This window comes from Schistocerca americana, chromosome 3 (genome assembly GCF_021461395.2).
Source record: "Schistocerca americana isolate TAMUIC-IGC-003095 chromosome 3, iqSchAmer2.1, whole genome shotgun sequence".
In the NCBI taxonomy this organism is placed as follows: Eukaryota; Metazoa; Arthropoda; class Insecta; order Orthoptera; family Acrididae; genus Schistocerca; species Schistocerca americana.
Genome location: NC_060121.1, coordinates 47,194,501 through 47,208,742, shown reverse-complemented (window position 1 = coordinate 47,208,742; position 14,242 = coordinate 47,194,501).

The following is a 14,242-nucleotide window of genomic DNA, read 5'->3' as shown; positions in this document are numbered from 1 at the left end:
AACACGTGGCCATCGCGCTGAATATGAATGGCGCACACATTATAAATTCTGGATATCATGGCAACATACAATTCGAAGGAAACGGCCACCAATCTTTTTCTTTTCACTATCTTATTTATTCCGATAAATTCTATAACCTAAACACACAAATTCTATAACCTACAACAATAACACATGAGAAATTTCGCCCATAGGGCATGGCTTTACATTGGTGATTCTCTATCTTATGGTCTCGTAATTCTTTAACGCTACAGTGCACTTTCTGGATAGGATGGTGGATCTTTTGCTATATCTCACACTTTGATTCTCACAACCATCATCACGAAACTTTCCCCCAGACCGAGCGGTACAAAAGGAACATGCATAACCCACTACCTCTGAAAATTCCTTGCTACTCTCCCATGCAAACCACACATACTGAAATTACATGACATATACCACACTGCAACATGAAATACAACATAAGGGATAGTCACAACATTATAACCACATCACTTTCAGCTTTTCCACTTCAATTAGTATTCATCCCAGTTCCACACGACACTGCCCAGCTTCGTAACTTTTCTTTCCTACAACGAACTCTGGACGTTATATGCACGTCTTCCTGTGCAATGCAAGCCAAGTGGCGTTGCTGGATAGACGGCTGACTCAGCTTGCTTCTCTCTCAGAGTAATATAGTTTTAATCAAGTGTCACATGGAAACATAACACGCAAAGTAATATTAAGATCATATTCATCACACACGTGAGTCCTCAACTGATACCATGGACGAGTACTTCTCTTTATCCTTTGTCTCATACACAGATTGAGACTCACACAGTACTCACCACGTGGAAGTACTCGTCTCTAATTTCAAGTCCTGCACACGCCATTTCTTAAATATTTCCAACTTATAGTACACACAATAGTAATTCAGCTTAACTTAAGCACTCAGAAGTATTTCAACTTATTGCTACACGTGGTTCCATTGTGACCGTTGGTCACTTCCAAAGATTACTACGATCTCATTAATATTACCTGCCTGACAATTAATTCTCCCCACAAAAGTTCCTGAAATAGAGAAATTATTATTCTAAACTACTCTTAAGTATTTCACATGCATACCATGTCTCCACTCTTTTGTCCTTACGGAGCACCCCTAAGACATGTCTTACCAACACTAGATCCAGCGGCAGAGTGCTGAAACATGGCCGTTCTTCAGGTCCTCTCGCACCTCTGCCGAAGTGGGGGAGCACCTTGCTACCGCATTGGTCAGCCACATTTCAGGCGCTCAAAGCTCAGGTAAATTTCATCTCTTTGGTCCCACCAAAGGTGACCCAACTACCGTCTCAAAGATGATCATATATTCACATTCACTATCTGCGGTTAGCAGACGACCATACATTCATTCATTTCACAGATCTCACCAAACTGGATGTAGGGATTTATTTTGTGGGAGTGGACATGTGATCAATTAAATAAATAAATTGTCATTCTTTCCCACACTGGTATCCGGCTTCGCTGTATTAATTGAAATTGAGTTATTATTAGAAAAAAATTGTTCTTCTGACAAGAATAGCGAAGAATGTTGTACCTATTTTCAATGTCGGGCAGTACTGTACCCTTTCAACATTTCATGATCACTTTCTGACATTTCTATGTCACTAAAGAACTAGTGTTACAATGAAGGGATACTGGAATGTCATTGCTACAGATTACTAAATTCAACCGAGTGGGCAGTAAAAATTCTGTGTTATTCATATCCCACATCACAGAAATATCCGTTAAAAGTAAGCATAGTGGTATAAGAACAATTACTGCTTGGTTATTCAATGTCTGCTATATCGCTTAAAGGTAACCATTGTCTTATGCACCCCTTATTGGAAAGTGTAATGTACCCCTCCCTTCTTTATTGTTGCTACTATCCACTGTGGTAAAGTGTTTTCAGCGGATTCTAGAGAAATAAGATTTATAATAAACATTTGACTTATCTTTTCTGGCACAGTTGGCTCCAGTTCTTCATGTCTAGGGGTCTGAAACTTGAAAATGAAATTCTCGCCTTTTAGGTTCTCATGGTTCAATTGATCTAAATGATTTTGAAGGTTGTCGTTGCACAATATCTCTTTTCTCGATAATTTATTGTCTCACTTTTTACCACATCTCTCTGTCTTTTGGATTTTCACGTTAACAAAGCCAAAATTACAATATTCGTCCAAAACACAAAAATACGTCCGACCACATCAGAGGTATGCCTCATTCTGCAGTAACAACAGTATTCCAAAGGGTTTACAATTTTTCTTGACAAGTAAATATCTATTTGTTTAGAGTATTATTTTATAAATTAATCCAGAAATATACATAATAAACAGTACTAGCTTGCGTACTTAATAATAGAAATTTTAAGTGTGCAAAATATTTCGTAACTGCAAATGTTTCTACAAAAACAATTTTAACTGTACATTCAGAGCTAGTACATATCGATTCTAATGACGAAAATAAAGTAATTTCTTTTCACAAATGTTAGCTTGAAATATAATGTATTGTGTATAAAATTATACGAAACTTTTCAGAAAAACAGCTGAGATAATTTTGACCTGTCCAAAATTCGAACAATATTACTGACATCGACTACTACTGCTGAGGAAAAGTAGTGCTAGAGGAGGATGCCCTTTCAGAAGAGGAAAAGCGTGGTATCAATAAATGCGTTTTTTAAACCAGTTGATAACTGTCCGGCAGAATTCCGTTTGCGCAGCAGATGGCAGCTCACAAATCATCAAAACTGGGTATACATTTCATGCTAAGAATTGAACTGTAAGGTATATGTGTAATAATGTTAGTTCTAAATTTAGGACACATTTCCTAGCTCCCTGCCTGCAGAATATAGCTGCGTAATTATCAGACTGTGTAGGCTGATGGTCATCCTAATGAGGCAGTCGCATGTTACGTAACTCGGAAGATTGGACTGAAGAAATGCTATTGCTGGAACTTTGCTTTCACATAAAAAGAAACTACGACTCTATTTACACGGCAGTAGAAGTACCTGGCACATTCAGCACAGGTATACACGGCCTTTTTAGATACCAGCTCTGAGATAATGAGCGAAAGCAGAAATTTCTCTATCGGACTGCGGAAGAAATATTTGCGCAAATATTAAATCTGGCTCTTGATTAACCCATAAGGCACGCGATCGCGTGCAGCGCCTATTTATTTCTTTCAGATAAAGACGAATTCTGATTGTTATGGCTAGTTGATATACCGATGAACTCTCGATATCACAAAGTGCATGCAACCTCCTGACAGATGCCTTTCACACGAACATAAATTTATTCCTCACGACCGTGAGGCCGTTGACCTGCCAGACTAATTTGCAACAATCGTTTTTGGTACTGTAGCTTAAACTTTAGAACAAAACCGATTACTTCTATTGCTTCTTCTGTACTGGACTTTCTGACATTCATATTTTAGATCCTAGAATAATTTGTTCTGTGGTTAGTACACCCTTTATTGTTGCAACAGAACGCATAGAGTACATGAAATGATTACATTTACAGATCACTAGCACAAGCTGTTCTGAGGTACGAGGTGGATAGCACAGGTGGCGAAAACAGTCCTGGGATTCGTTACACCACGCGTGCTAAAACTGTTGACACAGTTCTGTAAGAGTTGTTGGTTGACAAGGCACACGAGTCACTTCTGGACCCATCATGTCCCACACGTGATCAGCTGGAGATCGTTCTGCCACGGATGTTGCCACACGTCTTGCAGAGCACGTTGAGTTTCTCGGGCAGTGTGTAGGCAAGCATTAATTTGTTGGGATCTGCTTTCATTGCTCAAGACCACGCCGCGCTATTCTATCCGGTTGTAGGAATGTTCACATAACCAATGTTACCAGCATCGTTGGACAATTGACGGAGCGCTTCCAACTTCTGTGGCAAATCTATGAAAGGACCATACCGCCTCTCGGAAGCCACAATTTGACCCCTTTCAGACTCGCTCACCTTCTTGTAGGAATCGCGAGTGCGTCTTAGTGCCATTGTTCCTACTTCCTTCCCGCTTTTTGTACACTGACCCTTCTGACTGCGAGAATTCCCTGTTAAAGGGTAGGCACATATTGTGCTCTGGTAGTTATGGCACTACGCTATCTGTTGGCGGACGACGTTGAAACCATTATCAATACATCTACTGTCTCTCTAAGGTGGCATATGCCGTCATCTGATTAAAGTCGACGTCGTTTATCAAGTGTACTAATTCTTCTTCCCGATAGTATAAATAAGAAACTGGTACACCTGCCTAAAATCGTGTAAGGCCCCCGCGAGCACGCAGAAGTGCCGCAACACAACGTGGCATGGACTCGAATAATGTCTGAAGTAGCGCTGGAGGGAACCGACACCATGAATCCTGCAGGGCTGTCCTTAAATCAGTTAGAGTAAGAGGGGGTGGAGATCTCTTCTGAACAGCACGTCACAAGGCATCCCAGATATCCTCAATAATGTTCATGTCTGGGGAGTTTGGTGGTCAGTGGAAGTGTTTAAGCTCAGAAGAGTGTTCCTGGAGCCACTCTGTTGCAATTCTGTGTGGTGTTGCGTTTCCCTGGTGTAATTGCCCAAATCAGTCGGAATGAACAATGGATATGAATGGATGCATGTGACCAGACTGGATACGTGAGTACATGTCACCTGTCACATTCGTATATACTCCTATCAGAGGTCCCATATCACCCCAACTGCGCACGCCTCACGCCATTATAGAGCGTCCACCAGCTTGAAGATCCCCTGCTGACGTGCAGGGTCCATGGACTCATGCTGTTGTCTCCCCCCCCCCTCCCTTCCCGTCCATCAGCTCGATACAATTTAAAACGAGACTCGTCCGACCAGGCAACATGTTCCCAGTCACCAACAGTCGAATGTCGGTGCTGACGAGTCCAGGCGGGATGTAAAGCTTTGTGTCGTGGAGTCATCAAGAGTATGCGAGTAGACCTTCGGCTCCAAAAGCCCAAACCGATGATGTTTCGCTGAATAGTTTACATGCTGACACTTATTGATGGCCCAGCACTGAAATCTGCAGCAATTTGCGGAAGTATTGCATTTCTGTCACGTTAAGCGATTCCCTTCAGTCGTCGTGTATATAAAATTATTTGAGATGTTTAGTTCTGTAGGGCCCAACTGTGGAGCAAACTCTCATGGTCATGGAACAAGTCACCATATTAAATTGACATAAAATGCCACGAGAAAACTCTTCAGTTTTTACTTGAAAGTGAGTGGATTATCGCTAAGACTTTTTAATGCTTGTGGCAGCTTACTGAAAATGGATGCCATAAAATATTGCACACCTTTTTGCACAAGAGTCAACGGGGTGCAATACAAATGCAAATTTGATTACAGCATAGTATTAGCAAAATGCTAGCTGCTACTTCGTATGAATAGGCTCGAGTTATTAACAAAAAACGGCATTAAAGGAAATATGTGTTGACAGGCCAAAGTCGGAATTCTCAGACTCCTGAACACAGGTCGACAGTCAGTCAGTAACAGGTACAGTTGCTTCGTATTACGTACTGAGCACACATATCTTTCACGAGTAACCGTACGGTTTTAATTTCATCCTGAGAATTATCTGCTCTATTTGCATAGCATATTCTCTCTGCGTTCCTAATAAAATTTTTCTGCACCTTCCAGCAGTGTTTGTCGTGTGCTACTGCAGTTCGAATGTGGCTGTTTCTAACGTTTTCATACAATTCCCACTTCAATCTAGAAAATATGCTTATCACATTAGCCAGCCATCCAAGTTACATGTTACTGCTAGTACCTAAAGGGAAGTAAATTTCGATTAGCCCTATAAACAACTGCCCACTCTTGTTGTTTAAAGTGGTTTAAAAAAGTCTCTATTGCCACTAGTTTAACGTTTCTAAACAGTTTATTATTACACTGAACATGTGAGTGTGCGAAAAATCCTATTATTGTTAAAATGTGTACATCATAGTCTAAAAGGCAATTGAACTTTTTACTAAAGGAATGCCCCTCCAGGAATGAAAAAGGGACATTGTCTATGGTTGTGCTACAGTTCCCCCGCACTCTGTTTGGATAGAGTACAGTCTCTATCAGATGATACGAATTTAGATCTTCCAAATAACTTTCTCTTGCACAGTCACTTTTTAAGATAATATTAAAGTTACAACATACAATTAATTTTTGGTACTTTCTGTAAAGTGAACCAAGAACACTCCACCTTGAACAGAAATGTCCTAAAATCAGAATTTCATTAAATAAAGTTACTACTGCACGACATTCAAGGACCTGTTCAGTACAGTGCCTTGATACGTCAACTGACTCAAAAGGAATACAGTTTTTCTCATACGTGTCCACCAACCTACTAACCGAAGAGCTCCTACAAAATATAGCCAGCAAATTGTTATATCCATGAGTGAAACTAAGTCTGAATTGCACTAGAAACAACAAAACGGGGACCTGTTAAGGCGTTGTTAATAACAGAATTGATTAACTGTAAAGAAACAACAGTAATGTATTTAGGCGTGGCGAGAGGAGCCACAGACCCGGAAGCGGGCTGCCTAGCTGGCGCCGGGAAGATGGCAGCCGTGTTGACAGCATGCTCAACGCTATAAGCCATAATGGCACAAGGAGGGGTCTCTAACGGGACGTTGAGGAGGAGTGGAATTAAAGTTAATATGCAAACAGCACTAATAGTTGGAGCGTGGGACAAGAGGGAGAAAGAGAGATTGCCTTCTGGTGAGGACAGCACTACGTCATGATAAGCCAATACGGCGCTTCAGACACAGTGTATGACCATATTAGGACAAGCATCTCAACCCCTCCAAACAGCCAGTGAACAACTACTGAAGAATAGTGCACAATAACCGCCAACAAGGAGGCAAGTAGCCCTCGACATTACGTCATGGCAATAGCCGGCAGGGACGAAGGGAAAATGATATAAAAATCGACAGCAAGTCGCTCCGAAGAAAAAGTAGACAGAGTTAGAGAAACAGGGAGTTAGTCGGAAGAGGCAGTCGATGTGCGGGGCCGTCAGTAGATAGTCCGCAGGCGTCGATAGGCGTGCAGCTGTGGGACTCTGATTTTAGTGTGGATCGAATTCTCAGAGTAGACGGAACGGCAGCGTCATTACGCCGTCTCTCTATCAGACATGGCCGCTCGTAGGACACGTCTCCACCAGAGCTGTAGGGTTCAATCTGTACATTTTCTAATAAACTTCAGACTGTTGAACGTTCTGGAGAGTTGTGTAATTATCTCCGAGCATTTTGTTGCCTTCATATCATTTATCATCACTTCTTAGTCAGGCCAAAGTCTCCCTCTTACTAAGGCCAAACAGCTAAGTTACCAACCGTGTCGCTCAATCACAGGCAAAACCCACACTTGGGACGCGACAAAATGCGGATTCCCGTACAGGAAGCCTCTCAATTGTCACTGTGTTTGAGTGGTGCTCTGAAACTGCAGTACTGCCAGAGTCAACAGCTATAAGGACTTCAATAACTTTTTCTCCAATACCTCATTCATTTTGATGAAATATACTGATTTCGTCATTACTTAGCTACCTGGCCATTGTTAGAGGGAGTTCCTTTAAGTAGAGATACTTATCAGCAGATTTTAGTATAAAAAACCAACGGCAGCTACTACAGAAATTTTCCCATGAGTGATTCCATCTTCTCCCATTACACTGTCCCCTACCTTTTGAGATGCAGTCCATGGCCAGTGAAACCCACTCTATCGACGGACTCAGCTGGGACCACTGCAATGTGAGCTAGACCCTCAACCATCAGCGCCCTCTGAAGTCGCATGTTAACACGCCTATTATTAAGGTGAGGTCGATCATGGCGCTGAAACAGCTGCACTACTTGCACGTTCGTGCCAGCACTTTCAGTAGCTATCTTTTCCACGTCACCACCTGCGCCATGTCTCCCGTCCCTATCAAGAGTATTCCCAACACCACCCACTACCAATAAATAACCCTCTTTTGTGTCCGCCCCGTTAGCTGAGTGGTCAGCGTGACGGATTGCCGCCCTACGGGCCCGGGTTCGATTCCCGGCTGGCTCGGGGATTTTCTCCGCTGAGGGACTGGGTGTTCTGTTGTCTTCATCATCATTTCATCCCCATCCTACGCGCAGGTCGTCCAATGTGGCGTCGAATGTAATAATACCTGCACCAAGGCGACCTTTCCTCCAAGGGGCCTCCCGGCCACTGAAGCCAAACGCTCATTTCCATTTGCATCCTCTTTTGTAAGAATCCTACGTAGGCCCCTTGTGTTAACAGTCACCTGAGCCAACCCTGCTGGTGACCTAGTACTCAGCCCCAACACTTCCGCGACAGTCGACCTACACTAACACACCTGCCGGCCATGTGGAACACCAAACTGGTTTAGACTCTTCAGCTGTTAAGATCAGCTGCGTGTTTGCTACACCTGCAGCTGTCCACTAACCCGTGACAGTTGGTCAAGTCTATTGGTGATAAGCCAAGTGCAGCTGTCTTCTCCTAGCAGCCTTCTTACCAACCGCCAGTTCCCATTCCCCAGCCCTCTTCTCACTCCTTATCCTCTCTACATCCTCTTTTGCCTTTTCCTAATGAGATATCAGGAACACTGATTTCATTCTCCTGCTCCTCTGTTAACCTATTTTTGCTACGTATCATGCAGTTCCAGGAGAGAATCTCACTAAAACTGCCACTGGCTTCCCCACGGCATCCCACCCATGAAATTACTTGGTAAAACCCTCAAACCTCAGCCTTCTACTTACAAATCTACGACAGAGGGCACACTTCTCCCCCAAGGTAAAAATCTTACTGTTATTGAAAAAAACTAAGCGTCTAAGTTACCTAAGTTGCGTTATTGCAGTAGAACGATGTTAAGAACTAACAACAATGAACTCAAGTTTTATTGTCTACAAAGAAACTAAGTACTACTGTAACCAGGGCGGGGTTAAGGGCCAAGCCACACAAGTCGCTACAACTCTATGATTTCCATACAGAACGTAAAACAATTAGCAGCAACCGCTTTGGGGACCCAAGTGCAAATCTGTATGCAGTGTGTCTCACAATTAGCAGCAAAACCTGACACGGGTAAAAGTGTACGAGAGAAAAGGAGGTGGCAAATGACTACAACACAACTAATCCACCGCCGATACTACTACCACAAATACTTAACACAACTGATTATCCAAAACAAAAAATTCTCGCGTCCACTGATACATTGAGCGAAACTAAACACAGCAAACAAACGGTTCCGAGAGTTTCTCTACAGTTATTTCACCATCTACATTAAAAACGCCGGCTGTAAACAAATAAATTTAATAACTGACTGCAATACACAATACCTTTATCGGTACCTGTCTTTCATGATTGCTCCAACTGCAACTTCTCGCCACGAAATTCAGACACGCAGCTGAGATACTTCAAAGGACAACTTAAGCACGCTCACGGTCCGGCCGGGTTGGGCGAGCCGTTCTAGGCACTACAGTCTGTCGCAGGTTCGAATCCTGCCTCGGGTATGGGTGTGTGTGATGTCTTCAGCTTACTTAGGTTTAAGCAGTTCTAAGTTTTAGGGGACTGATGACCTCAGAAGTTAAGTCCCATAGTGCTCAGAGACATTTTGAACCACGCTCATGGATAATAGTCCCTTCGAGGCACTAATAGCATAAAAAAGGCTGAGATCAATAAAAATCCAACAACAAATTACGTTTAGAGGAAACGTTGTCGCAAACAACCGCCAGAAAAAGTATTTTAAACTTCAAACCATGCAAAAACTGGACAGCGCTTTGAGTAGCGGTCCTGAACCTGTGACGTCACCTCAAAGATTCCGAAAGTCTCTGTAAGATTTGCATGTGACATTCATGCTCTGTATAGCAAGTGACTGTGACCACTGTTGCCTCAAAGAAGGTGATGGACGAATTCGTGAATTTTATTTATTGCACACGCAGAGAGCTACAAAGGCAGTATCCAATAATAATACACAGTAGTACGTCTTCTAGCACTGATGCAGGCCTGTATACGTCGTGCAATACTGTCCTCAGGTTCATCAAGGCACTGTTGGTCCAGATTGTCCCACTCCTCAACAGTGATTCGGCGTATATCCCTCAGACTGGTTGGTGGGACACGTCGTCCACGAACAGTCCTTTTCAATCTATCCCAGGCATGGTCGATAGGGTTTTCATGTCTGGAGTACATGCTGGCCATTCTAATCTGGTGATGTCGTTATCCTGAAGGAAGTATTCACAAGATGTGCACGATGGAGGCGTAAATTGTCGTCCATGAAGACGAATGTCTCGCCAATGCGATGCCGATATGGTTGTACTATCGGCCCGAGGATGGCATTCACGTATCGTACAGCCGTTACGACGCTTTCCATGACCATCAGCGACGCACGTAGACCCCACACAATGCCACCCCAAAACAGCAGGGAAACTCCTCCTTGCTGCACACACTCGACCGTGTGTCTAAGGCGTTCAGCCTGACCGTTTTGCCCCAGACACGTCTCCGACGATTGCCTGGTTGAAGGCATATGTTACACTCATTGGTGAAGAGAACGTGATGCTAATCTTGAGCTGTCCATTCGGCATGTTGTTGGGCGCATCTGTACCGCGCTGTATGGTGTCGTGGTTGCAAAGATGGACCTCGCCATGGACGTCGGGAGTGATGCACAGCCGTTACGAGGCCTTCCATGAACATCAGCGGCTCATCATGCAGCCTATTGCGCACAGTTTGAGTCTTAACACGAAGTCCTGTAGCTGCGCGAAAACCATTATTCAACATGGTGGCGTTGCTGTCAGGTTTTGAAAATATCATTTCTGTGAAATATAACGAACTCCTTATTCACATGAAGTGTTGAGTGCTATTGACAATGGATTTCAGATCGATTCCGTATTTCTGAATATCCAAAAGCTTTTGACACTGTACTACACAAGCGGCTTGTAGTGAAATTGCGTGCTTATGGAATATCGTCTCAGTTATATGACTGGATTAGTGAGTTCCTGTCAGAGAGGTCACAGTTCGTTGTGGCAGAAAGTCATAGAGTAAAACAAAAGTGATTTCTGGCGTTCCCCAAGATAGTGTTATAGGCCCTTTGCTGTTCCTTATCTATATAGACTAGGGAGACAATCTGAGCAGCCGTCTTAGGTTGTTTGCAGATGACGCTTTCGTTTATCAACTAATAAAGTCATAAGAAGATCAAAACAAGTTGCGAAAAGATTTAGAAAAGATATCTGAGTGGTACGAAAATTGGCAGTTGACCCTGAATAATGGAAAGTGTGAGGTCACCCATATGAGTGCTAAAAGGAACTCGTTAAACTTCGGTTACAGATAAATCAGTCTAATCTAAAAGCCGTAAATTCAAATAAATACCTATTTATTATAATTACGAACAATATAAATTGGAAGGAACATACAGAAATGTGGGGAAGGCTAACCAAAGACTGCCTTTTTATTGGCAGGACACTTAGAAAATGTAACAGATCTACTAAGGAGATTGCCTAAACTACGCTTGTCTGTCCTCTTTTCGAATAATCTACATCTACATACATACTCCGCAATCCACCATACGGTGCGTGGGGGAGGGTACCTCGTACCACAACTAGCATCTTCTCTCCCTGTTCCACTCCCAAATAGAACAAGGGAAAAATGACTGCCTATATGCCTCTGTACGAGCCCTAATCTCTCTTGTGGTCTTTCCGCGAAATGTTCGTTGGGGGGCAGTAAAATTGTACTGCAGTCAGCCTCAAATGCTGGTTCTCTAAATTTCCTTAGTAGCAATTCACGAAAAGAACGCCTCCTTTCCTCCAGAGACTCCCACCCGAGTTCCTGAATCATTTTCGTAACACTCGCGTGATGATCAAACTTACCAGTAACAAATCTAGCAGCTCGCCTCTGAATTGCTTCTATGTCCTCCCTCAATCCGACCTGATAGGGATCCCAGACGCTCGAGCAGTACTCAAGAATAGGTCGTATTAGTGTTTTATAAGCGGTCTCCTTTACAGATGAACCACATCTTCCCAAAATTCTGCCAATGACCAGAAGACGACTATCCGCCTTCCCCACAACTGCCGTTACATGCTTGTCCCACTTCATATCGCTCTGCAATGTTACGTCCAAATATTTAATCGACGTGACTGTCAAGCGCTATACTACTAATGGAGTATTCAAATATTACGGGATTCTTTTTCCTATTCATCTGCATTAATGCGGCGCAGTGTGGGATCCTTACCAGATACGACTGACGGAGTACATGGAAAAAGTTCAAAGAAGGGCAGCACGTTTTGTATTATCGCGCAATATGGGAGAGAGTGTCACAGAAATGATACAGCATTTGGGCTGGACGTCTTTAAAAGAAAGGCGTTTTTCGTTGCAACGGAGACTTCTCACGAAATTCCTATCCCCAACTTTCTCCTCCGAATGCGAAAATATTTTGTTGACACCGACCTACGTAGGGAGAAAAGATCACCACGATAAAATAAGGGAAATCAGAGCTCGTACGGAAAGATACAGGTGTTCGTTGTTTCCGCGCGCTATACGATATTGAAATAATAGAGATTTGTGAAGGTGGTTCGATGAAACCTCTGCCAGGCACTTAAATGTGGTTTGCAGAGTATCCGTGTAGATGTGGATGTAGAATGAATGGAACTGATAAGGTGTTGGACCCCCTCCGTGTAATAGGCGCTGCTTATGCATGGTTGTTTACATCGTTGGGAGGGTTTTGTGACATCTCAGGACAGTCAAAGGGTCTGTGTCTATGATACAACACCCACAGCCAACGTCTATCTTCAAGAGTTCTGGGATCCGGGGTGATGCAAAACATTTTTTTAATGTGTGTATTATACAAGATCGCAGTGAGAGGTCACCATTAGCAGTACTTCACGTCGTACTGTGATTGTGAACATGTCTATCTCTCCCTTCATGTAATTGGCAGCTCTTACCCGTGCACCAAAAAAATTGTCAGGTTTGTTGCTGGCAGCAGCAGTTAACGTCAGCCTGTGAATGGGTGATTTTCCGGACTGGAACCTCTTCTCCAATGTACCGAGTGATCAAAAAGTCAGTATAAATTTGAAAACTGAATAAATCATGGAATAATGTAGATGGAGAGGTACAAATTGACACACATGCTTGGAATGACATGGGGTTTTATTAGAACCAAAAAAATACAAAATTTCATATAATGTCCGATAGTTGGCGTTTCATCTGATCAGAATAGCAATAATTAGCATAACAAGGTAAGACAAAGCAAAGATGATGTTCTTTACAGGAAATGCTCAATATTTCCACCATAATTCCTCAACAATAGCTGTAGTCGAGGAATTATGCTGTGAACAGCACTGTAAAGCATGTCCGGAGTTATGGTGAGGCATTGGCGTCGGATGTTGCCTTTCAGCATCCCTAGAGATGTCGGTCGATCACGATACACTTGCGACTTCAGGTAACCCCAAAGCCAGTAATCGCACGGACTGAGGTCTGGGGACCTGGGAGGCCAAGCATGACGAAAGTGGCGGCTGAGCACAAGATCATCACCAAACAGCGCGCGCAAGAGATCATTCACGCGTCTAGCAATATGGGGTGGAGCGCTTGGTTCTAACAAAACCCCATGTCATTCCAAGCATGTGTGTCAATTTTTACATCTCTATCTACATTATTCCGTGGTTTATTAAGTTTTCAAATTTATACTGACTTTTTGATCACCCGGTATTTCGTTTAAGGTTTCGGTCTAGCCTAGTCTTACAGCTAAAGCCTATTTTACAACAACATTTACTAATTTAGTGTCGCCCTTAATTTTGTGTTATTGTGTCAGGTACGAGAACTGCTCTGTGGTGAAATTATGCCAAATGTAACAGACACAAAGCAAGTTCTACACCGCCGTTTTGTTTGGTGAAAGTCGCTCGTGTACAGTGCGATGGATACGGAACTTGAAAAGTACAAGAGCACACAAGAACCGTTTCTCCATCGTAAAGTAGACAAATTATTAAATAAAAATAAAAACAACAACTATTATGGGTCCCTTCTAGTCACACTAAAGGAAGACAGATTACGTGTTAGATGCCGAATGTGCTACGACATCATATTGTAAGGTGTATATATCATGAGAAACGGCAGTTTGCTTGGAATGTATGTCACTATGACCGTATTTGGATACCTGATACGCACTCTTTGGCTTCCAGAGGTTGTATTACTAGTAGAGAATGGGCAAATGAGTGAGGTGGCCTCAGGGTATTGAGTCGACACTGAGTATACAGAATGATTTTTGAGATGAGTTTATAGAGAGAGGC